Raw genomic sequence first — 27,537 nt, forward strand, 5'->3', positions numbered from 1 at the left:
ATGGTAGGACGAAAGTTGGAGGAGGAAGACAATACCTTCACTGATGTCAACCTTCTGCCTTGGCTCGGTCTTCGATTTTGAGGGAAATTAAAATCTGATCGGAACTATTTTACCTAAGGTTCATTATTTTCATACAAGAGAATAATACTTAAAGGAGAAAAAAATCTTATGATAAAGGCTTAAAGGAAAAAGAATCATACGTGCAAAATATTATATTAAATCCTTAGAAATCATGCCAGAAAGCTTAAAGAAGAAAAATCCAGCTATTTTACTTTGGATTTTTTTTTATTTCATGAGCCATGTATGATAGAAACCTTGAAAACTGATCTATGTAATCATCACAGTTTTCCCAATATGACAAAAGAAAACTTAGAAAGAAGTGGTACTTTTAAAGATATTTTGTGATTTGAATACATTATTACCACATTTGAAATTTTTAAGCCTAATATTCAATATCAGAATCATTAATTTAGTTTTGTGTGCTTATATATTTGTCGAAATTAATTACAGTACATTCCCGAGTATCCAGTTCGCGACTATCTATCCGGCCTTTCTATACTATCCGGCCTAGTTTTCTTTTACCGTAATTAAATGAGGAAGGCAAGGCGTCTATTAAGTCATCCATTTAGGACTTTATCAAAGCCTAAAAATTGTAAGTTTTGACTCTTTTTCTTAAAGTTACCTTTCCATATCTGTGTAATCATATGTCAGTGAAAAATAAAATCAGTTTGAGCCAATTTTCTTAAGAATTATGCCTACGATTTATGTTAATGTTTTCTTTATGTTTCCTGCATTTAAGTTGGTCATTAGAAAATTTATGTTAAAATGCGAACAGTTTATATCATTCAATTTACTTTTTCTCTACTAAATTCTTGAAACGTGCAATACAGTATATAAACATATATAAATTACCAGCACAGAGCCTTCTGTTTAACTCGACATGTTACTGGCAACTGCTTCCATGATTCACTGGGCCACAGCTGCGTTCATATTGAGATAAATAGAGGGCTTAGTACGAAATAAGAAGTCAGGAAATATGTATTATAACAGTGAGTTTTGGTATATAAACTTTGTCTTCTGGCATTGGCGGACAAAGAAATGAGTTCGTAGAACTCCGGCCTATCCTTCTTTTTTACTATCCGGCTTACCATTCCCCCACAGTAGGCCGGATATTCGAGAGTGTACTGTAATACCAATTTCCTTAATTTTTCAAAAATTAATACCTAAATTATGGACAAAATATTGTATATTAACTATTTAAAATTCGCAGGGGGTAGTAAATACTACCTTTTATGAGAGAAATATCTTATAGATTCTGATAATAAATATCATGAAGTAATATAGTTAATTAAAAAATTTCAGTAAGCTATTAAAAGAGATGAATAAGAGATGGAAAAATGAATTAAGAGCTCTGGTAGAACTGTTTAATTGACTGCAAATATCCATTACCTTAATACATTATTTATTTGCTTTCAACTGTTAGAAATACTTTCCAGAAAGTATTAATCAAATGTCCATATTTTCTAACTGAGACAGAGCTATGAAATTTATTTATTTGGCATTTCACTTTCTATGAATAATGCATCGTTTAGTTATTATTACATTTTCAAATTTATAAAAATCTAATATGAAATCTTTCTGATTATAGTTAATATTGCGAGCACTGCATTTTTCTTATCTTCTAAATTTCTTATCAGTAATTTGATTTGTTTTGTTTGAAAAATGTAAATCGCGTTTGAGACATATTTTTAGAAGCTTAAGGAATTATGAGTGACATGTACAATTCAGAAACAAATGCTAATCTTTATAGCCTACTTGGCAAAATAAAAGTAGCTAAATTTTTCCTCAAAAGTTCATTTTTAACTGTTTATGCATCTCTCACTTCGTTTCAATTCTAAATGTTAGTCGTTATAACTAATACTTTTATTAAATAAGAACAACTTCTGATCATGCGCGTACTGAAAGCGACGTCCATAACAAAATTAGAAAGCTTTTTGTCTGTGATATGATCGGCAAATTGGACGATCATGGCGAAACATATGCAAATTGCTCCGATAAAAAGGATTGCAAAGAAGGCATTTCGAGGAATAGTTAGCATAATGGAACTAGAATAGGAAAAGAGGAAAACAAAATGTAATATTCCATTAATCATTTTTGGAATGTCATAACTTTTTATTCAAATTTTTAGTGCGATTTTTTTTTCTGAATCTCTTATCAAGTAGTTCGAAAGATTTTAAATCGAAAGGAGAAAAACTTAATGTAACTATATTACTCTCAATTTGCAAACTTCACTTGCCTTGAAGGGATCCATAGAAAGTTTAATATGAGAGTGTATTTTGTCAATGACTGTAAAATGGCCTGTCAAATTTTGAAAATGACGTTAAGTATTAAATTGGTTAATCTTGTGAAAACGAGAAAAAATACAAACTACTTGGTGTAACCGCATGTTTATTTTCTTTCTCACAGTATTAAGAGGGAAACAATCTTTTCGTGTATACTTTGGTGACAGAAATATCTAAAACGATATGAGAATTACGTATCTTAACAGAATCTTTTTTGTCAGTTATTTTTATTATTTATTTATTTGAAATTATGAATTATTTCAGAGCATGCCAAAGTTGCTTAAAATTCTAGATTTAGAAACTGTTGCCCAAAAACTTTTGTCAAATAAAACTGGTCTTGAAACACGATTTTCAAATAAACTGTCTTTTTGATGTCGTTAATTGTTTTCTTATGAGCAATAATTAGCCTTGTAATTAATAATATTTTTAACACCTTTGTTATGAATTTTTAAAAATCTTTTTCTCATCATCTACGCAAGTTTAAGTAATAGGTTTTAAATAAGCATATTTAAATTTTTTTCCAAATGATTCTTAAATTATAGGTTGGGTCATGATACTTAAATACCCCTTCCTTCCAAACTACTTTTTAAAAGAATTATTTAAATTAATTTTAAAAGAATAAATGGACACAGATGTCTCATTAGAGTCAAAGAGTTATATTTACAGTTATAATCCGTGAGTCAGCTTTAGAAAATGCATTACGATAAATAAAGGAATAAAAGTGATGGGGAGTACAGTTCCTTACCATTTTAAATCCAAAAATATGTGTTGAATTTTTTATCCTTCAAAATTGATATTTCCATTTTACTTAAATTTAAAAATTACAGCACTAAAATTTTCGAAAATTAATTCACGTGTCTTACAAATTTCATTCCTTTGGTAGTCTTATGAGTATAAAGAAAGAAACAAGCAAACTATGCAATTTGAATTTTTTGAATTGGAATAAGAAAAGGGATTAATTTAGCTTATTAGATAAATTTAATTTGATTAATTAATTAATTTGGTTAATTAATAATTAAGTAACAAATCAAGTAACAAATAAGTAACAAACTAAGAAACACATCATTTTGTCTAAGATAAAGAACTGAAGCCTCTAAGTTTCTCACTTACTAAAAAAATTTGTCAGAACTTATGCCAACCTCCATAATTTCATACAAAGATTGATAAATTTGGTGGAAAGCATACTTCCGACGGTTCTAGAAAGGGTTAATATACCGTCTTTGTAATAATTGGGATAAATTTTTCACAATGGTTACTTACAAAACTGTAGGGGAAAAGGTAAATCAATCTATATCTTACAAAAAAAAAAGTAAAAAAATGAAATCTACGGTCGCAAATTTCAAGTTATTATGTGAGAACATTATTATTTTTTAAGTCATTATTTGTCTTAATTAATTTGTCATTAGCCAGTTTAAACTGGTTTGAGGCTATCACGAGACTTCTCTATCGGTCTCTCTCTCTCTCTCTCTCTCTATATATATATATATATATATATATATATATATATAAAACGCAACTGTTGTTTGAAAGAAGCATACGTAATAATAAAGCAATACTGGTAAAAGCAGGTCAACCTTTTAAAAACGCATCTGCTTTCAAAGAAGCATACATAATAATAATACAATACCGGTAATAGCAGGTAAAAAAATATACGTGATTGAAAGATGATGATGAAAATTGTCATTTATGCTTTCTTCATTGCCTACGCGATTTCGAGCTTCAATATTCATTGCCTACACGATTTCGAACTTCAAAACCCCCTAACCAAAACAACATCATGTTCTCACATGTTAAAAAAACTGTTTTTCTGTTTAAGTGTAAATATAGAAATTTTTTAAAAGATTAAAAGAGCTTTGACTATTTTATATTAAGCAGCGTATCATAATAATTTTTCAGTCCTCCATCATTTTTAAAACTTTCTCTTAATCACATAACAGAGAAAACACGACCAAAAAAAGTGTACTGAATCTCAGCTCTCTTTACTTATATATGAACATGAGGTTTCGATACGATTAATAGACATTATTTTTAATAAAAACTGAAATAACCTTTTCTTCCAGAATTTGAAACTTAAAAAATCTTGTTTCTAATTTGATTTTAAGGCTTAAATGTTTTTTCTTGAATTTTTAATAGAATAGAATTTTATAAATAATTTAAAAAATGATAGTTTATAATAAGAATTAAAAATATTCTTTTAAAGTACACTTTTATCATTGTGCTAAAATATAAAGTATAATTTGTTTTAAAAATACTCGTAAAAGTCTTAAAAGTGTAAAAATGAATAATTTAAATGAAAGAAAATTTCAGTATCATTTTTAATATATTTTAATTTTTAATGAATATTAAATTTTTTTAGATATTAATTGTGACACAATTTCGGAATTGCATTATTTCCAGTGTCAGCTCTCAGTTAGTCAAAATAAGAGTAGAATCAAAACTAGCCTTGTTAGAACGTTTGCGTGAAGATATTTATCACATTTATAAATCCTTATTATTTTAACAAAATAATGTTTATATGCTATAAATTAACTAGAAATTTTAATATATGATAGAAAGGGTAGATCGCGGACAGCTATTAAATTACTTAGTTTACATGTAGTTACTTCTTGGGTTCTAGATATTTCATAATTCCAATTAGATTTTTATTAAAAAATTAAACAGAATTTTAATACCTGCCTTTAATAAAGCTGGTGCATATATCTGCAGAAAAATTGTTTTTACACTATTTTGAAATTCGAAAAATACATTTTTAGTAACATCAATACTGTTTCCGTAAATTTTTTTCTCAAATTTTGATAAATTATATCAACATAATCAATAGAATGATATTTATAACCAATACTGAAATATAATCAATAGAATAATATAATAAATTATAGAACATATTTTATAACGATAATTTATATCGTTTTAGTGATTAAACTTTCACGCTTAGCAACGATTTTTAACGATTTTTGTGTGTGTCTATTTTTTTTTTTTTTTTTGTGATAGTAAATTTTAAAAGCAAAATGAAGATACACAATTGAAAACAGTTTTGTTTCAAATAATAAGAAATAATACAGAAAAAGAATAGACTAATAAAAATAGAATAAAACAGACAATATTTTAGGCTTAATTCGTCTATTTTTATTTTATCTTTTAAAAAAAAAGATAGAATAAAATTAGACGAATTAGGCCTAAAATATTTTCATGCTACGATATTTCGGACTCTATTTTAAATTTTTTCATTGTATTCAAACGATTGCATTTTAAAAAAATCGTCAACTCTGGCACTGAATACTAAAAATATAACCGAATATCTGTTGTACCTTGAAAATGTAATAACTTACTTAAAAATGGAATTGAGGCATTTTCCAACTGATATGCAATGTTTGACAGTGTGCAAATTATTACTTTGTTGCGCGCTCTGGTGGATATTTCACCTTTGCAATTGTTGGTCATTGCCCTAGATATTTCTCACTTTTAATCGACGCTGTATTATGCGGTTTGCCGACCCCAGAGAGTACAGGGCATGAAGTAACTGCTGGCCCATTATTACGACAATTCAACGTTCTCCATCTTAGCGTCAAATGAGCGTTACTTATTTTAAGAAACTTTGAGTTTCAATTCACTGAAACTAACAGTTTCTTCAACAAAGAGAGGGGGGGGGGGAAATGTCTCAGACGATTTCCCACTCGATCGAACAAATAAAAAAGGTATCTGTGAAAGCAAAAGGGAGAAAATACTTTCGTATTTTATAGCATGATTACTAGCATCGTGTTCAGAAAACGGTTGAAAAAGCTGTTTGAAGAAAGATAAAAAAAAAAGTATGTTGTAGATGGGTATACGTTACACGGTCAAAGGCATTGATTCGAACTTATTATAACGTCATAAACCAGCAGCATTTAATGGTTTGTTTTTTCTATTAGGATTTTGTTAGAAAAATGTTTTTGGATATCAATCTTTTATCGATAGAAGTGTTGATAGGATTTTGATGCATTTAATTGTGTTGTTTATATAAAAAAGAAGTCAGCTAATAAACATATTATCTATAAAATATTTAAAATGAAAGGGGCGTTTTTTTCAAAAGTACACAAGGCTTACAATCTGGATGCTTTCCTTAATAAAATCATTTATTGTCGAATGATATTGGAGATTATGGAAATAAATAAAAACATTGAAGCAAACGATAAAAAAAAGGTTTTATAATTTTTTTTCTAGTTTATAAAGTAAATAGGAAATGTAAAATACCTAAATAAATAAAGCAAAATCAGTACTATTATCAGCTTATTTCTTTCTAAATGTCTTGTTTTCATATATTCAGTTAGGCACAGAACCCATATTACCTGCACTTGTCAGGAGATGATTATATCTTTTCGTGAAACATTCTGGTTTTTAGGGTTTCTGTTAAGTAGTTCAGTTCTAAATAAAACGCAATTTTGTTTTTTCATTTTCTGGCGACAAGTCTTTTCTAAAGATTCTAACGTAATTTTTTTTTATACCGTGTTGAAATTCTTTACACTATATACGTTTTCGGCTGCTATTTTAGAACTATGGTGTTTTTTCAATAAAAATAAATTAATTATTCTGATTTCGAGTAAGTTTTTCTTTTATAAAAATTTGAAATGCTTCTTGTAAGAGAAAATTGACATTTTATGAAAAGAATATTGCTTAAAAAATATTCTCAATTTAAAAGAAATTTATGTTTACAAGCCGACGAATTTAATTCTAAAAATGTGTTTTTCGAATTCGAGAAAGTCTAAACATAGAAATTTTTCAAAATTAAGAAATCGAAATTTTTGTAGATAGTAATATTTTTTCTTTCTGAATTTACTTATAGTGGAGATAAAAAAAGCTGAAGCTCTTTAAGGAAAGTAAAGCGTGAAAATTTCAAATTATTTATAAAAGAAAGGGTTAAAGGGAATGTTTAGCGATTTCTCACTGTCTCGACTAATTTCTTGTCATTAAATACATTCTTTTTCCACTTTCCCTTTTATATTAATTATTTGGCATATAATTTCGCCTTTTTTTGGAAATATTTTAAGGCGCAATTCTGTTTCAACTTTAAATTGTTATATTTTCGAAACATTTGTATGATAATTTTGGTTTTTATTCATTATGCGAAAATTTAATAAGCAAAATAGTTGAAATTGAATAAAAAAAGGCGAAATTCTTCGAATTATCTATAAAGAAACTTTTCGGTAAAAAATGTACCTTTCGAATTATTTATACATTTTTTTCGGATCTGGAAATGTAGAAAATTCTGCTCATTAGTTTATACATTCATTATTAAAATTCTATTGTGTAGAAAAATATATCAATACTTCCACAATTTCTCAAAAATTTGAGCATATGTTTGAAAATGTTTATTTAAAATCCAAGCTTTAAATTTAACTTAATGTTAAAATTAAAAAAAAATAGTGACAAAACATTTCAAAGTTAATATTAATTTTAATACGTTTAATTAAAAAAATGATAATTGAATGAAATATTGTGTAGAAATGAAATTGAAATCATTGAAACTATGAAATATTGAATTTTAAGATGGTATAATGATATTGCTTGTAAGAATATTTCTCTAAAAGTTACTGTAGTAAAACGTCAAAATTTCGATAAATTTCTAATTGAATGTTCAATTAAAGTTTGCATTAAAAATGTTAATAATATTCTTTCTCTTGGCTTAAAAATAACTGTATAAAGATTGGGTAAAATCGGTCCAGCTGTTTAGGAGTAGATTTCAACATAATATATGCATAGCCACAATGACTTTTACTTATATTCAGATTTATCGTCACATGAAGCATGTGTATCTCACAGATGATGCATCCATTTGGGTCATATGAATCACACATGTTTAACTTAAACTCCCCCCTCCCGTAGTTCAATGATTTGAATCGCTCGTGCTTCAAGTGAAATCTTTTGCTTTTTCGCTCGTAAGTCGACGATTCAAAGTGGCCATATAATTGTAAAATGCAAAATAACTAGTAAAGCATGGTCTACTGAAGGAAAAAAAGCTGACTGGCCTTATGTTTATGACAAATGTTTTTCTTTTTCATCAATTATTTATCAATATCTTCTGATTTAATTGATAAGAACCGTTGAATTCGGACTTCGGAATTCATCATCTTTCTCGGACAATATATGGCTCATTAATTTCTTGAAATATTGATTTTCCTTGTTGTAACTATATATGTTTATTTTAAGAAATATACAAAATTATATGTTGATCTAAAATTTGTAGTTTGAATAACTTTGTACCTTATTATTTTATTATTTAATGTTCCGCTAAGAATACAGTTGCGAAAAGTAAGGAAAAATTCCGCTTTTAGATAACATATACTTCATTTGGACTGCTTATCTATTTTGAACTAGGAGACCGCCTGAGAAATACTTGCTTCAAGTTCAAGAATATTATTTTTGACAGCTTTATCCATTTAATTTATCAAAATAATCTTGTCTATAGTTATTATGCAAATATTTTTATAATTTTGCATGCATAATAAGTCAGTTGTTTACCGTGGTCCAATAGATTCAAACCATCTTTTTTTGTCTTGTAGCAATTCATGAGTTAATATAAAAAAATTATTAAATGATACATTAGCATATCGCGCGATCAAAGCTGTATTTCCGCTTTGGCAAATATAAAAATTTAATCTTGTGTTTTAATCATCTGTAAATTTGCCAAAAATTTAAGTATGATTTAAAATATCATGTTTCTATATTTATTTGTGTCAAACTGATATTTTAATTAAAGTTAAATTTCTATGAAATTTTTTTAGTAGTGAATTTATTTATCATTAAAATACACAATGAAAATAAATATAGAGTTTTATATTTAAATATTGCGTCAGCCATTTCAAGAAAAATTCAGCAGCTATTTTTTAAAAATGATTTCATAATGTACTTATTTATAAAATAGCAATGAAAATAATTTTATTTAAAATTAGTTTTACTTTTCCCATTTAATTGCAGTGCTATTTCAATTTGTTTAAATTATACATATTTTCTTAATTTGAACCTGACACATTATTCCTGACCTGAATTCCTGACACATTTTATTCATACAAAGTTAAATTTGTGCAAAAGATTTTGACGCGCAAGTAGATAAATTAATAAATCTACTTTTGGCAAAGTTTACTGTATCTATTTTTTAAAAATCGATATTTGGAAATATGCAATATTTTTATTGAAATGATTTTACTTGGTTTTTTTTTTGTGTCTCGGAAGGCTCTTGGGTTTTATGACTCTTTCAAAAATGTATTGCTTTAAAGAATTATCAATACTTTTAGGCTTAATGCTGAAGGCCGTCGAAATATTAACAAATTGTCCACTCAAATATTATTTTAAAACTTATAGAATGAATCGGAACTTTGTTATAGATTAAATTTGACAATACGTGCACTAATAAGCATTTAGATTATTGTGAATTTTAGCATTATTAATATCGGAAGTTCTTTAAGAAAAATCAAACTTCTATAATAGAGGTTTAATGCATTATTTTATCAACTTAATTATAATGACATTGTTTGGAGTTAATTGTAAGCATTTGTTTGAGAACACCACGCCTTTTTGTCACTGTTTTAAGAATGGTAGAGCCAATATTTTGCATGTTCAACAATTTTTCGAAAATGGAAGAACAACGAGTTTGACTGAGATTTTGCGCGACTACATTTAGTGGAACATTTTAGATATTGCAAATAGGTTTGCTGAGATGAATGAAGATGAATTTATGTTTCTCCTCTTTATTGACGAACAAACCATGAATCGTTTGTCAGCTGTTTAGAAATCGTTGGTCATTTAAATGTTGATCAAAAGTCAATGTCATAGCAAGACATAACTCTCTGTAGTTGACATGTTGATTTTCTGTTATTTTCGAATCAGGAGTCTATTTTGAAATGCTGAAAATTCGGACAGTTGCTGAAGGAGAAGAAAATATACTGGTACACTTAAAAAAGATTTTATAAAAAGATCATCCGGAATTATTCTAATAATAGAAGAGATGTTGGAATTCTTTATATATCTATAGATAGCTTGACTTTCGTTTAGTAAATATTATTTATTCTATGAAATCAAATCTAATACAAATTCATTAAAAAAGAAGAATAAATATTTGGAAATAATCTTCAGAAAAATAATTGACAAGCAGTGATTAATTTTAATTTTTCAACTTAAAAATAGATTAGATAATAAAGGGTGTTCAAAAATTAACGCAAGATTTGAATTTACCACTATTTGTACAGTAAGGTGTTGGCAATCATATTAAAAAAAACTCATTGGCACCTGATAGTTTAGGATTAGTAAAATTAAAAGATAGAACAACATGTGTTCAATATAATATTTTGAAATATTCAACAATATTTCAAAAATAATGAAAATCTGGCAGTCACCGTTCGAAAATTTGAGAATTGGCCCACTAAATCGTGTGATTTAACACCACTGGATTTCTTTTTATGGGATTATTTAAAGTCAAAAGTCTATGCCAACAAGCCCACAAGAACGCGCGCATTGAAGGAGTAAATTCAATGTTACATAACGAAATTCAGCCACATTTATGCAAAATGGTCAAGAAAAATTTCGACAAAAAAAAAATGCGTATGCACCAGCAAAGCAGAGGAGGCTGTTTGTCCTATGTATTATTCCATACATAACACTATTTTGTATACTTTGCGATTCAATAAAAATATAATAATTTAAAGAAAAACTGTGTTTTTTATTTAATTAAAATCTTGTGTTAACAGGTTGTTCTATCATGTAACGCTCCATTTTTACTAATCCTAAACTATCAGCTGTCAACTGTTTTTTTTAACAGAGTTACCAATACTTTATTACGCGAATGGGGGCAAATTCAAATCTTGCGTTAATTTTGGGATATCCTTTAACAGAGAAATTTCTTTTCTTATTGAAAGTTATTTAAAAATCAGTATTAAATTTCCCTTCCATATTATTTATGAGATGTATTGGTGTCAAATTCATTTTTAAAGGTACAAAGAAAAAAACATAGCAGTTTTAAGCGAATTTCTTAAATCTTTACGGTTTAGTCTAAAGATCCAAACAAAACGACAAATACTACAACGATATCATTATTTAAATAAAGCAAAGAGATTAGAAAGCCAAAAGTTGGCTTAGTATCTAAGAATATTAAATTCTTAAATATCCATTAGCGAGTATCCATCAGCTATTTCCATAATATTATATTTAGAAATCTAAGAATCCACAAATCCGTAAAATGCACAATGCAAAACTTTTCTCTCAAAAGACTGACCGGCGGAAAATAATTAAACGGGAAACAAATGGTTTTTCCCCGTACAAACAAGACAGTCAAAAGCTGTCCCCCGGGACAAGAGAGTGGGAAAAAGTCTCTCCATAAAGTCGTTTAACGAACCGGTCCAAGGATCATTCTCTTCGCTGCAACGGTTTCGAACGCTTCTCTCTCTCCCTCACCTCATATTTTGGAACAGAAAGGTTAGTTTTCCAAATTTGTCTTTCAATTTTTGACTACCATTTGAAGTGTTCCTTCAAAGTTTTGTGATTTTAAAATTTCAGGATTTATCTTCATAATTTTGGAGTATTGGGTTATCCTCTGAGGCACTCTTTGAAATACAAATTGCGTTTACAGGATTTTAAATATATTAAATTATATTATAAAAGTGTTAAAAATATTTTATGTTTTGAGAAAATTAGTGCCTACTACAAGAGAAATTTAGAAATACATTGTAGTAAATAAGAAATTAATATTTATTTCGTTTAATTAATATTATTTTGAAATTTAAAAGCATTTTATTAGCTAGAAGTTTAAAAAATATATTATTCAGTATCTATTACAAGCGGTGTTATAACTGGGGTGATTTTAATTACGAACAGAATTAGTGTTAATATTTAACTTCCACCTCAAATATTAATCGAATTTTTTATGATATTTAGATTTCATTACGTACGTGCATGATTTTAGATTCAGGAGTTATTTTTTTAAAATTCTTCTTCTTGTGTACAGTCAATCATTCCACCACCACTGAATGAAACAGTATCGACAGGATGTAAGTTACAAAAATAAACAGTAATATTACTAATTATTAACTTTAATCGGAATTGCTACATGAAATTTACGAAATTTGGAAAGATTTGATGTTTTAAAATCACATTTAATTTTAGATTTTTTTTTAAATAATTTTTTTCTCTTTTTCAAAAGACGGATACTCAGACGATAAAGCTGATTTTAATTTACCAGGAAAAAAACTGCTGAGTAAAATACAGAAGTTTATTCTTTTTTATTCAGAAAATAATTGCAAAAGATTGTGTAGCTGTGTCTAAGCTTTACATACGACGGAATTTCTGCAAAATTGTACGTTTTAGTTTTAACATGATTATGTATATTGGTGGTTACAATATTTATAAATTGTAATGCATGATGATAACATGATTCAAAATGCTTTACAAAGTAGACTGTAGGACCTAGAGTACCAAGTTTGGCACGTGGTTGCTTACTAAGAAGGACATTTTGAAAATTTTAATTAGTCTTTAATTAAACATTAATAAAAATTTTAGCATTTTTTTTTCAATAAATTTAGATTACATTTGTTATTTAAAATCATTTTTTACATTGTAAAATAAATTTTTTTTTTAAGGATGCTTTGATTTTATTCCTATATAGTTCTCTTTAATTTCAAAATAAATAAATAAATTAGGTATAATCTATAACAATACATTTTAAAGGTTTAATTTACTGGATTTATATTCACGTACTGTGAGACGATATTAAATAGATTTTTTTTGTGAGTGTACATCGTTGCAGTATATTCAAGAATAATTAAAAGAAATATAAAATAAAGATCGACAAATCAATTCTAAAACATTTTCATGTTACTGTGTTTAAAGTTAAAAACTCAAATTCTTTAATTTTATATTATTAGAAATAGTCTAAAGTACCTATAAGCAACATTGTACAAAAAAATATTATTTATGTTTTAATATTGTTTTTTTGTTAGAATTTAAGTGCAAAAATTAATTTCGTTTATTTTATTATGCTTACATTTATGTAGAACATTTATTTTTGTTCTAGTCTTTGAATTAATATCGCATTTTGTGTACAGAAAAGACACAACGTAAAGCAAGAATAACAAAGCTCTGATGAAAATAAAGTGCGCAGCTGTAAGATTAGTGATTATGGAATAAATTCAAGCAGACGAATTTTTATAGACAAAAAAATTTTTGTTTCTTTTTTTGAAGCATTTCTGAAATTTATTTTTTTGGTGGAATATACAGTTTTGTTCTGTCAATGCGACTTTAAAATAATTTATATTTAAAAATAATTTATTACTAAATGAATAATCTGATTCGAAATATATTTTTATATTTGTAATGGCAGTGATATAAAGAAAAGTCTTATGAATTTTGATTATTCGAATTAGTTTTTATTTGGAATTTAATGGTATAAAATCTTTCTGCGTCGAGATGAAATAAAACTTTAAAACTCTCCATTATTAAAAATAAAATTTCTATAAAAATATAAAATAATAAATAAAATGACAATTCAAAATAAAATTCATTTATTAAAAACCTCACATGGATGTCTATAATCGTAAATGTAAAATATAAAAATATACGCAAATGAAGAGAAAAAAATATAAGTGGTAAATATATTGTTTGAATCTAATATTTTCGAATTTCTGAAAGACTAAATTTGTTTCATTTGAGAACTGCTATTTAAATTTCCGTCACTGATCAGATAATCTATACTTATAATAAAGCTCAATGTGTGTGTGTGTGTGTGTGTGTGTTGGCGCTCTACAGGCCAGGTCATTTGACATACAGCTATCAAATTTGGTACATGTATACCTTAGAGGTCGGGAATGTGCACCTGGGGTCCCTTTTTTTGAAATTTTAATTAGAATTTTAATTATTAATTAAAAACTAACTTTCCCGCCAAAAAAATCTTCCATTTTCCCCACCGCCTACTTTTCCGCCAAAAAAATCTTCCATTTTCTCCAACGCCAAATGAGAAAGGCTTAAATGTTTTTTTCTCCCAACAGTAATGAGGCTAGGGTTAAGATTTTTCGGCGGATTATTTCAAACGATTCTGTTTATTTTCTTAATGTTTTATGCATTTAAAATCAAACATTGTTAATTAATCCATGTTTCAGATTCATTCTGAAGTACTTTTGAATTAAAATAACACAGAATAAAGGAAATTAAAAATGTATAATCTGCGTAGCGTTACCCCAACTGGCGTAGAAAAATTCACGCATTTGCGTTACCGGAGCTGGCGATGAAAATTCACGCATGCGCATTCTGATTGTTGCCATGACAACCGTTACCAACGTATGATTTAAATTATTTTTAGGTTAGAAGCACGCTTTTGTAAGTAAATTGTATTTATGTTAGTTATATATTTTTTGTATATGCTTATAGTTTTAAGTACATCGTTTTTTAAGTAGTTTTTTTAAAACCTGTTTTCAACCGTTTATTTTAAACGATTCGTTTTATTTTCTTAGTGTTTGATGCATTTAAATTCAAACATTGTTAATTAATCGATCTGCTCATAATGAATCTAAGAAAATTTTGTTGACCAACTCTTGAGATATTACATAAATTAAAAAAGATATTCTTTAGTGCCCATAAAGTTTAAACGCTGAGTGACTCTATTTTCAGTAATCAGATTATAAAAAAATGCTTTGTTTCAGTAAAAAATATTATTATATTAATTGAAGATAAATTCTTTCCACTTTAATTTAAAGCATAAATTCTACTGGTGCTAACAGAAAATGAGAGAGATACATATTACGTTATGACTGAAGGCCTTTATAATATTATGAATGAATTATATGATAATCAAAATTTGAAGTTTTAAAATATTTTGATAAAGAAGCTATTAAAGTAGAAATTGCATAAAATATTTAATTATTAAAATTTTAACGAACATTAAAGATTGGCGAACCGGCTGGTCGCCAAAGGCGGCTAGTTAAAAATAAAATAAAATAGCGGAATACTCTAAAAAGCTTATGCGCCTTTTTATTTGAGCTTGATTTTGATATTATTTTGTATGGCCTTTTATAACACAATACTATTCTTTAGTTTAAAATTTTCTATCGTCTATATATTACCATAATTGAATGGTAATTTTGGATGTGTTAATGACATGTTAATTTTATTCCTCTGGTCCCTAGAGAAGTTTAAATAGTGCTAAAATTATATATTATTCAATTATTCAATAACTGTTTTTTATAACAAGTTTTTTCATCTCGGAATTAATACTTTTTTTATAGAATCTCTAATTAAACTATTTCGTAATAAACTTTAAAAAAATGTTACATATGTAAAGAAAGCTGTTAAATTTTTGCAGTTGTTTTATAATCAATTAATTAATCCAACCATTTTTCAATTACACAATTTATCGGAAAAATATATGTGTTAGAATTAAAACGACAGCTAATTTTAAAAGTTCGAAATCATGTAAAACATTTATTATGCTATAACTTATAATCAACTTACCACAACTTTCAAAGAATTCTTCAAAAAGAACTGTATTCAGAGTCAATAAATTAAATTTGTTTAAATACTTAATAAATACTTCACGAAGTTCTGATTTTTGAAAATAAAACTGATATATATGTAATAATATTTTAATATCTAATTTAATACAAATTAATTTCCTAAATTTTTGCCTAATTCAATCCATTTCGGGGCCATTCTAAAGTGTTCTCTTGTTTCCTGATCCCATTCCACTTTTGAAGCTTTGTAAAAATGATGCGCCATTAGTTCTACGTTTCAAGTGAAAATGATCCCTTCGGTGCCCTTTTCAAAGTCAACACGAGTATTGAATTGACACGTGGCCGGAAATCCCTTGTTATATAAGATTAGTGATCATTTGTTCCGTCCCTTCCTTACTTCTGCTTTTGTTTCGTGCTGTTGTGGAAGCGTTCTGTCCGCGTCTGCTGCCAACGATGTGCTTCGTGCACGGTGTTGGGGTGGAGTGCCGTATTAAATGTCCGCGTCTGCTCGTAAATAAATTGCCTTTCCGGGATGGATTAAAATAAATTTAAAAATGCAAAATGTCTCTTCTATGTCTCCGAACCTGCCTTCTGCTTTTAAGAATATATATTTAAAAAAATTCCATTCCATTTTTTCATGAAAAATGGAAACTAGAAGGTAGAAGTTTATGGAAACATTTTAAGATTACATGGCATTTAAAAAATTATTTATTGGAAAATACTTTTAAAAGTCTTTGTTGTCAAAATTTCTTTTAAAATCATGATTCTTAATATGGCATATAAAATTAATTTTATGCTATCAAAAAGAAAACAAAATCATTTTATGTTTGAAATGTCGACCACCTGGAAAGATACCAATTTTTCTTTTCTTATCATGTCAAAATCTAAATGTATTGACCTGACAAACATAATTCTGATCACTTAATAATCATTCCTTTAGGCTAAACGTCGCAGAAAAACGATAACTTTAAACGAAACTGTTGTTCCATTCAGATATAAAAAGACATTCTGAAAGATAAAGAAATGACAAAATTACAACGTTTCCGTAAAAAAAGAAATTGACAAAAATTTACGAATCAAATCCTTCCAAGAAACTTGATCATATCAGTGTAAAGAGGCCACGAACTAAGAATAAAAGAATTTGTCGAAGATAAGAAAAAGGCATTTTTTTTAATATTTATCTCATAGATCATTAAATCTTAAAAAAAAAAAAAAAATCATTTTTAGATACTTTGTATAACTTGGCATTTTGTTACTAAATTGTCATTTACATTTTATTTTCTAGCCAAATTTTGTTTTTAAAGAATTAAAATTTCTCAATTTTTTTGGTACTAAAAATTCTTTTATTGACGATTTTCAATGAAATAAAGAATGATTTTGAAGTGTTATGCCGATAGTAAAATAAAATAATAAATTTTGAATTCAACGCAAGTATAAAAATAAAAATAAGTAAGAAATTAAAGTGAAAAAGAATTTTTATCTCTTCTATAAAAATATTTACGATCATAATCGTATTTAAAAAAAAGAAAAATTGAAATTTCTGCTGATTTATAATCATGAACATGAATTTTTATAATGTGCTAAAAAAACACAAGATTCAAAAACTATGTTAATTTATTAAAATAATGATGCTTAGATAAATGGAAGTGGATAATACCTCTCCCCCCCCCCAAAAAAAAAGAAGACAATAATTTAAAATGTTATCTTAATGCATCAAAACAATGTTTTGCAAAAAATTATTACAACGTATTGCTATTAATTATTTCTAACTAAATTTCATTACTAATGCAGAAAGAATAACTACAGATAACTGTGAGATTTATTTTGAAGATTTTAACCATCCATTTGAACGTAATATTATTTTTTCTCAAAAGTAAAGTAATCAAAAACTACATATTGACTAATTTTTACATGATAGTGTTCAATGGCCTTATATTTACAAATTGCATCAACCGTGTATGATAAAAAATGATTCTAAATGTTCTATGAGTAAACCATTTGACCTAGGGATATCACATTTGACACATTGTTACTTCTTAAGTAATAGAGACTTATTAGGACAAGATTCTAGAAAATTTCAATTAGATTATAAGGAATTAACTTCAGAGAAACTGAACCTTAGTGCACTTTAAAATTGAAAAAAAAAAAAAAAGCTTTTCAATGATATTCAGTTTCATTATTATACAATCTTTCTCTGAGTTTAATAAAATTTAAAAAAAGTATTTCAAAATTTATTTTACAATAGAACTTTTCCGTGATTTAATTTCCACGCACGTGCGTCGTGTGCGGAAACTAAATCAATGGCAATTTCTATTGTATTATAAAGTTCTATTCTATTATTATTAATACTTTTTTTACGTATACGTTATTAAAGCTATATCATCGTAAGTAAATTTTTTTAAATATAATGAATCTAGAGGAATATACTCGTAATCTAAAACATTATCATGCTGTGATATTTGTAGTTAGAGGTTTAAAGGTTGTCTCTCAAATTTAAGACCTCAACGACTATTGATAGTTCATCAATAGTCGTTTGATTCCCACCTTCCCAGAAGTGCTACAAAATAAAGTCCCTTTCCCCTCAAAAATTGGACTAATTTTGCACAGAAATTAATTTAATCACTTCAGGTACATAGATAATCAATCAGAATGCTCTATATTTACAGTGCAAATGTAATTTGAATTTAAACTTTCCTTTGTTGTGATTAGAAGCATTTCATTAAAATTGATTAGTACAATTAAGTTATAGTAAAAGGTGTCCAAAATTAAAGCAATATTTGAATTTGCCACCATTCGTACACTAAAGTGTTGACAACCCTTTTAAAAAAACCATTTGACAGTTGATAGTTTAGAGTTAGAAAAAATGGAGCGTTACAAGATAGAAAAACGTGTTAACGCAAGATTTAAATTAAATAAAGAAACACAAGTTATTTTATTTAAATAGTTATATCTTTATTGAATCGGAAAGTGTACAGGATAGGGTTATGTATGGAATAACACATAAGGCACATGGCCTCCACGGCTTTGATGGCACATGCGCACTCTTTTGTCGAAATTTTTCACGACCATTTTGCATAAATGTGGCTGAATTTCATTGATGCAGCATTGAATTTCCCCCTTCAACGCACGCGTGCTTGTGGACCTGTTGACATAGACCTTTGAATTCAAATAACCTCATGAAAAGAAATCCAGTGGGGTTAAATCACACGATCTAGGGGGCCAATTCCCAAATTTTCGAGCTGTCACCAGAACGCGTTGTTCTATCTTGTAACGCTTCATTTTTATTAACCCTAAACTATCAGCGGTTTCTTAATAGGATTACCAACACAAGGTGGCAAGTTCAAATCTTGCGTTATTTTTGGGACACCTTTTGTTAGTATAGAGAGTGGATAGTTAGTCTGTGAAGTAAGAATAGTTAATAAGATCTTTTTCTACTATGTAGTCCAAGGTTCAATCCAGTTCAACCCTGAATAATTTGATTAAAATCCTTTTTATTCAAGGTTATTACATGTTATCTCATGCAATAAGAAAAAAGACATTTCATGAGAGTGATTTTCTAGTTTTATAGCGCATCTAAGGAAGACGTTAACATAAAGTTGCTAGTTTAAATCCGTATTATCACGAAACATAGTTACGAAATTTAACAAAATTCACACAGATAAATCCAATTTTCAGCAAATAATTTGCATGCCAAGACCATTCAACGCTTTTGATCATCCACGTTCATGCCGCATTTGTTCTGCATGAACGGCTGAACGCTTTTATCGCAAGCTGAACGCAGGACAATAAAACGGAACAATCGTTAGATGAATGGGGGATGAAGATCGTAAAATTCCTATAAATAAAAATGTCGATTATTTTAAGTTTTAGACCATATTTCTGTTTTTTAATTAGCGATTAGAAAGCAAATTTTATAGGATATTAAAATGTGCTTTTTTTATTTACATTCTTTTTTCGCCCTTCATTTTATTTAACGATGGATCAGAAATTTATAAATTTGATAGCAATTGTTTGATTTTTAAATATTAGAAGAATAGTTTTTCAAAGCAATGCTAGATGAAGCTAGTAGAAATGTTATTTTCTATTCTTTTTCGTATACTTCCTCGATAAAACTGGTTTTATGTTTAGTTCATTATATAGTGAAAAAAGTTCAGTAAACATTTTGAATCAATACCTCTCCTTATTTTATTGATTTTGCGAAAACTCTGATGTATATCTGTAATTTTGATGTAAATATCTCATATTAAAACTGATCACTGTAGCTGAATTCGTTTTTAAATTTTCGCGTTATAAGCAATCGAATCGAAAAATTGAATAATTATTAATGATTTGTCAGATTTCTCCAAACATTTGGCATAAATTTACAGTTTTTAGGATAAGACTATAGGTTAAATTTTCCATATGCATTTAATGCACATTGTGCTTTTGAATCATAACATTCACGTATTCAAGAATTGGCATATGAACGCAAGACATATTCATAGATTTTTGTCCAAAATTAAAAAAAGAAAATAAAAATCATCGCTAGCAAATACCAAATTAAGACTACAAGTTCTATATTTACTTTCTAACCCGTATATGAAGAATAGAGGAAGTATTGTAAATGTCAATTTTGACGAATCTCCACATTTCAGATTTCTTTGAGTCCTCCCCCCCCCCACCTCAAATTTGTTTATCAGTCAGTCTGTCTGTGAATTTGGTATATGAAATTACGACTAAACCAATTTGTAGATTTCTGTGTAATTTTTACGAAATTTAACTGGAAGTCTGTCTGTCTGATTGTTCGAAAACAAGTGAACTCAATAACTATAAAACACTAAGAACTAGCTAAATAAAATGTCGTGCCCTGGTTCAGTATCTAAAATATAGATACTTATCAAATTTTTAACTAAATCCGCCAAATAGTTGTTTGTAAACTTGTTGTGGTTTTGAGTGATTACAATCCCATACTCATGAACGGCCAGTCAGCTTTCTAAGTTATAATTAATTACAAATCTACCAATATAGTGCCTAATCCATATAGTGAATTTCATTCTCCTAACTCTTTGCAGTTATGAAGTTCATACGTACTCGGATGGACATACAGACAGGCTTTCCATTGTTGAATTTCATTCAAAGTTAACAGAAATCCATAATCATAATGTAATGGTGAAATTACAAATTTCATTCTTCTAGTCCACTGTGCTTTTGAGTTATCTTCATAGACAGATATAATTTTAAAAGAACGTAAGTGTGTGTGTTTTAATTACTGACTCACATTTGACTGACTCATTTAATTACTGACTCATTAAGACTGACTCACATTTGTGTTTCGTTCGAAGGAAAACCTTCAACAACCAGTCCACTTCAGCGAGAAAATGTTGCTACATTTTCTAAGTACATCGACCTACCAGTTTTTGAATAATGCAAGTTAAGAGTACAGTGAGGTTATAAGCAGTAACTTTTAATTCTGTCAATATAGAAAAATCTCAAACGCTGTTTCAACGAAGTTCGAATTTTGCCCCAAATTACCTGGATATTACATGGCCCTCCCCCTTTTATTATGGGTGATTGAATGAATGCCCACGGCGCTTGCTTTGTAAATTAGAGATGCTCACCCAGATGGATTTGGGAGATACTTATATTTTCTAAAATCATTCATAGGATATACACATTTGTTAATAATAATCAGGAAATCTCTTTTGATAACAACTCCTTAAGAACACGGGCTGTCATTTCTGTTTTTGCAAGGGTGTGTGTGTGTGCAATTCTTCTTAATTTGAAAGAGACATTCGTGCTATCCAATATTCTAAGGTACCTTAACTAAAATGATCTTAGAAATGAGAGGTTTAATGGATGCTTTTTACTGCGATTTTCATGAAGCAATAATATTACCATAACCTATCTTGACCACACTGTGAATGAATGAAGCAACCAATGAAGAAAATAAAGAATTCCCATATAAATTCTAGACTTTATAATAATTTTTCCTTATTTCGAATCTTGAAAAGGATGCCTTACGCATTATTACCTTCGTAGGGATGATTTAAGTTTATAATCAATAAAAATATTGCATAAACCGAAATTATTTCTAGTTGAAATCGTCCAAATCTGATTTTCAAAGACAATAAATCATTGCCATTTTGCAAAACTTCAAAAATGTCTCTAATAAATTAAACCCATTGTATTTTAAAATTTTTTCATTCGTCCATATGATTGGTCCTGCTTGCAAAAGTATTCATTATTATTCATATATCTAGCATGCAATGCATGACTGACTTTAAAAAAAATGCTGATAAATTTCATTTTGACTGAAGTCAATGGGAACATGTTTGACTTCTATTCTGGGCAGTTCGTCTGGAATGACTTTATTATAACAAATTGCTTTTGAAATATTCATGATTCCTATCTAAAAGATTGACAATAAGAAATATGTGGCTACTTCTTGCCTGCCAGCTTTTATAAGAATAGAACTATAGTTCTTTTCTTATCCTTATATTTCTAGGGATTGTCTATTACTACTAAAGAGGCTTCCTGGAGCATAGATATTTCCTTTCTACTAACTACATCTTATGGTCTTACATCTTGTGGTAACTACATCTTATTTGTGGTGGTCAAAATTCCCCCTGAAAATACAGAAGAATCTCCAAATTTTAAATTAAATGGAGTAGGAAAAATATTTTCGAGAGCTATGTTTTTCTGTCGCTCCCACTCGGGGGAGGGGATCTCAAAAATGAGGGAAAAATTTTTGGTATGGTAGTTGATTCTCGCCGCCTTGGTGGATATAGAAAGTGGGGTGTGTGTGGTGGTGACGATGATGAGATGTACTTTCCAAGGGAAGGTTTGTACCGCGACCGGTGATGGCCCTCAGGACTCAACTACATTTCCCGCTAATGTCGTGGTGGTCTAGTCATCCGTGTACCTACGGGTGGATCACGGATAGTCAGTTAGTAACGAGTAGTCAGTTAGTGATGTTTTTCTTTCGGTTTGGGATCACAACTCATGAATGTAGTGAACTGAAGTATAAAATTTGGTATATGATCTTTGCATAAAAGTAATATATTTCGATCAGTTAAACGTTGAGAGAAATCCTTTTAAGGGAAGTCTACGTTTCAGTTCGTCCGCATGAGAATGTTAAAATTAAAACGAGAAGAGCTAGGTGGATGAAATTTGGTCCATGATTTTATCATGAGAAATTATGTATTTGTGTCGATATAAATAACAGATATGGTGGTAATTCTGAAAGTCACAAACATCAGTTTTAAAAGTATATTCTAAAAATATGCATAGTTTTATACTTTATAAAAGTATCAAGAATTTTTTTAGCCTGAGTTGAAACATTTATTTATGTAACTCGAGCCTGAACCTGCATAATCACGATTTAACACAGTTTAGAAGTTTTAAATATATTCAAAATCTGAATGCCATAATTTTGCTCTACAGAAAGTTTTGTGAAACAAAATAATTTTTCATTTTTTTTATTTGAATTATAAAAATTTTGAATTACAGAAAGCAAATAATGAATTCAATGAAAACCTTTTCAATAATTTTCATACCGAGGGACTAGAAACATGTAATGGCGAGGGAAAAATGATAGATTATTCAGCTAAATTATACCATAATTTAGACGGACCGGGAAGAATTCATATTTGAATGAAAGTTGCATTAAAAGATGAATGAGTTACATATAAAAAGATGGTAAGATAAATTTTTTGTAGAAAAAGGAAAAGAAAGCTTGAAAATTCAGATTAAAATTCAGAAAATATTTCTTTTGATAAATTTAATACTTTGTTCTGACCTATAGAAAGCACGTTCACTTTAAAACATATCTTCAAGATGCTGCGGGACGTGTGATTGCTGATTTTTTTTTTTTTTTTTTTTTTTTTTTTTGCCAAAAGGCATGTTCAATCTACTTCAAAGAAAAAGATTTCTTACTCACGAAAAAATAATAATCTATCGTAAAATTTCTTTAAATAAAATTCTAACTGAAATACATCAAATATTTTATCAAAACACAAAAGTCGATTTTCGAATAAATAGGCTAGATAACTATCTGAAGTCATAGGGCTAAAATATCCCGAGGGGGGCGTGCATAGGTAAATTAAAAAAAATATTTTGAGCTGAGTAATTGACTAAATAAATAAATTTATAAAAAAAATTCACGAAATATAAAATATGATAGTATAGCCAGGTTCTGTTCATTACATTAATTTAATTATTACAATATTCATAAATACCAGGAGTCTGTTTAAATATTATTGTGTACAAACCTGTACTAAATGTGTTAATCCTTCATAGATTAAGATAAATAAATAAAAGCATACACAATTACTAAATTAAAAATTGATCTAAAATAAACCTTTAACATCTTTCTTAAGTTACAAATATGTTGAAATGCAAAATTAAATTGACAAAAAAAAGTAGGAGTTTCATAAGGCTTACTGCTTAAAGCGGTAAAATGTCTCAATCTGCCACTAGCACAGAATTATATTTTTCAATCGTTACATTATCTCCATGGTCCAACTATTTTTGTTACTTGCCATTAATTCATCGTAAAATCAGGTATTATTTAGCTACATATATTGGCGAGTACTGCCCGTTTTCCGATTCGAAAACCTTTCGAGCTTTTGCGCTTGTGTCAGGATCTGTTTATTTAGCCAAAATAGGGTTGAGAGGAAATATGAAAGGAGGAGATGTTTACATTTAATTATAAAGTGAATTCGGATTATTTGTGAATATAGGAGGCATAAAAACAGAGGATAACGCGTAATATTGTCAGAAAAAGATATTAATTTACAATAATATACTTTACAGCAATTTTTATTTATTCTAAGAGGCTTAAACTTTAAATTATGATGAATAAATAAAAATTTTCTGTTTTTAAAATTCGGTAATTCACTTTTTTTTTGCAAAATAAGAATAATCTTTCTTTATGTTTAAACACTATTTTTGAATTTTTTAATAATGTTTTGAGATTACAAACGGTAGATAATTTCTTTAATATTTAATTATATATAAAATATTCTTCGTGCCATTCCTGAAAGCTTTTTTATTATTTGAACTAGCCATATAAACAATCAAAGTGTAATTTTGAGTTACTACAATAAAATAGCAAGGTCAGAACAGTTTGACGCTCACATGCATGAAGGGGGGGGGGAAAGAGCCCTGAGCGAAAACACATTTTATGAAGGCGGAAATCAAGGTCAAACGATGGTGAAGAATTGCGGAAATGCGGCAACAACTTCGCGACTCACCACTTAGCGAGGTAAAATCGTAGAAAATCGTGGAGCAAAGTAACGAAGCAGTTATCTACATTTCTTGAAACGCTCGAAAACTAACAATTGGAGCTACATCTTTCTTGCACAAAGTGATTTTGTTTTACAACATTAAACTGAAAACGCTAATAGAATGTAAGCGAATTCAAGTGGTACCTGAATTTTGCAACAAAGTAACGAAACAGTTTCTAGATTTCTTGAAACACTCGAAAATTGACATTTGAAACTACATCTTGATCATGGTTTTTTTTAACAAGATGAAAATGAAACTCAACACTTCCCTAGAATGAAGCTATCTTCTTTTTTTGCTCTCCAAATTAAAAATTACAACTCAGAGAAAAAATGCGAAAGAAAATTTTACTTAAAGATCGTACCCTAGGCTCTGCATTTCAAATACACGTGACCCAAATTCAAAAGAAAGTAAACAAGATGACCTGCCATGCATTTGGTATAGTTTTTTTTTTTTTTAGATGCACGCGAATATGTTTACACTTATGCTAATTGGTAAAAATTGAGGGTTAAACTCACGATTCCCTGTCATCCGTGTTTAATGGGATGTTAAGATTCCAAAATGCTCCGAGGCACGAATGATGTTATTAAACGTGAAAAGTGCGCGATGAATGACGAACGACACGCAAAAGAAGACATATTAGGATTATAAGTTAGCTCCCAGTAAAAAAATACGGCAATTCATCTAATGTGAAAAAAGTTTAAAGAATTGTGTCAATATGAATAGCATTTTGTTCATCAGTCGTGCAGAACTGTTTTCTTATACAAAGTTGAAAAATGATATCAAGACGGAATTAATATCGAATTCTAACTCCTGCTTTCAAATCTTTGAATGTTTTTAAATATTATGTTGTTCCAAAAAAGTAAATGCTATTTTCCTAAACTGAAAGTTTGCTTGCTTTTTTGAATGATTTCTATTAATCGTATGATAAGTTGATGTTAATTATCTGAAACTTTGACTTTACTTTTAACGCAAGTCGCTCACAAATTTATTTAAACCTCTTCGTTTATTACTGATTTTAAAATGATATAAGAAAAGCAGTTCAGTTACATTAACGTCATATTTAAAAGCAATATTAGGGCTATTTTAGGACGGACCTTGTAATTTTGAACCGTGGTGAGATAACGAGGACAATAACTGAGCTGATATTCCCGTCCCCAAGCACCCGTATCACATCAGCGGGAGGACATTTAACGTGCTCCAGGTCAGTTTACACGACAGTTCTTCAGTGGAATCGGACCTCGAACCTGAAACCCTCTGGTTAAGCCATCGCAGCCCTCAGAACAAACAAATTTTCTTCATATTTTATTATTTAATTTCCTCAAAAGATGGAAAGTCATTGATGATCCCAAAGAGATACATAAAATTTCTGGTGATATTACTCACTCGTCAGAACTGTTTCACCAAACTTCTTTTTGTTGATTTTTCACTAAAAAATAATTGCTATTTTGATCGATCAAATGTTTATGATGACCAACTGATAGATCTACGTGATTACAGCTGCAAACTATAGGAAATTAGCGAAAAACTATAATTCAATTTTTTAACTTCCAAAAGCAATGTAAAAATTTTTTGTAAAAAAATTGTTTTCCAAAAGTTTTCTCCCACTAAGGGATACTTCAGAAATGAGGATGAGAAGCTTATGGTATGGTGGTTGATTCTCGTCACTCGGATGGGTACAAAAATGGTGGGGGGTTGGCTACCTCCTATCGATGACGGAGCGCGCTCGCTTCCCACCGGAAGGAATGTGACGTGGCCGGTGATAGCCCTTAGGACTCAACCATAATTCTTACCAGTGTTTCTGTCGTGGCAGTCCGGTCAATCGGATTAATCCGTGTGGCAGGTCGGAGTGGCCGTTTATGGTTTCAAAAATTTCTATGTTTTTGGATTTATACTAGATGAAAGGAATTTAATGAGCAAAACAAATTAAACCTATGGCTTTCACCTCAAATGCATTGAAAACAGTTCATTTTGATCACAAACGATAAATATCGATGAAAAGTTGGTTTGTTCGTAATGGCATACATAGACTGAAAAAATTCTCAATTAAACGTGATGAATCAATACAAACTGCGAAACTTAGTAGATCGAAAGTGTATCTACTTTAAAGAAAGTTAACGTTAGTGGAATTTCAAATTTTGTATTTTTATCTGTGAACAATGGACTTTTAGTTAAATTTGTATAGTTATAAAAAATTTGCATTTTTAGTTTTTCAATATATTTTTTTTACTAGCTTACTAATGAAAAGAAAGAATATAGTGAATTAATTTTCATATCCCCTAATGATAATGATAGTCGTGCTATTCCTAAGGTCTCGTAAAAAGTCATTGAAATTTGTTTGAGTAGTGGCATCATATAAGTAATATCTGTGAAGACCAGATGAAACGCCATCAAATTATCATTTATTTCTGTTTTCAATAAACTTTTTGAAAGGTAAAAACCATAATAAGGATGTTGCTGTATGCTCG

The 27,537-nt window shown here is 28.7% G+C and overlaps 1 protein-coding gene across 1 annotated transcript in view; it reads left to right on the forward strand.

The window, feature by feature from the left end:
• The first annotated feature begins 11,704 nt into the window (after nucleotides 1-11,704).
• The window catches only part of LOC129963374 (uncharacterized), a 31,035-nt gene continuing 15,202 nt past the window's right edge, over nucleotides 11,705-27,537 (forward strand). Inside the window, exon 1 of the mRNA XM_056077709.1 lies at nucleotides 11,705-11,783. The gene's annotated coding sequence lies outside the window, so the exon portion shown is untranslated. The remainder of the gene's footprint in view (nucleotides 11,784-27,537) is intronic.

This window comes from Argiope bruennichi, chromosome 3 (genome assembly GCF_947563725.1).
Source record: "Argiope bruennichi chromosome 3, qqArgBrue1.1, whole genome shotgun sequence".
Taxonomy (NCBI): Eukaryota; Metazoa; Arthropoda; class Arachnida; order Araneae; family Araneidae; genus Argiope; species Argiope bruennichi.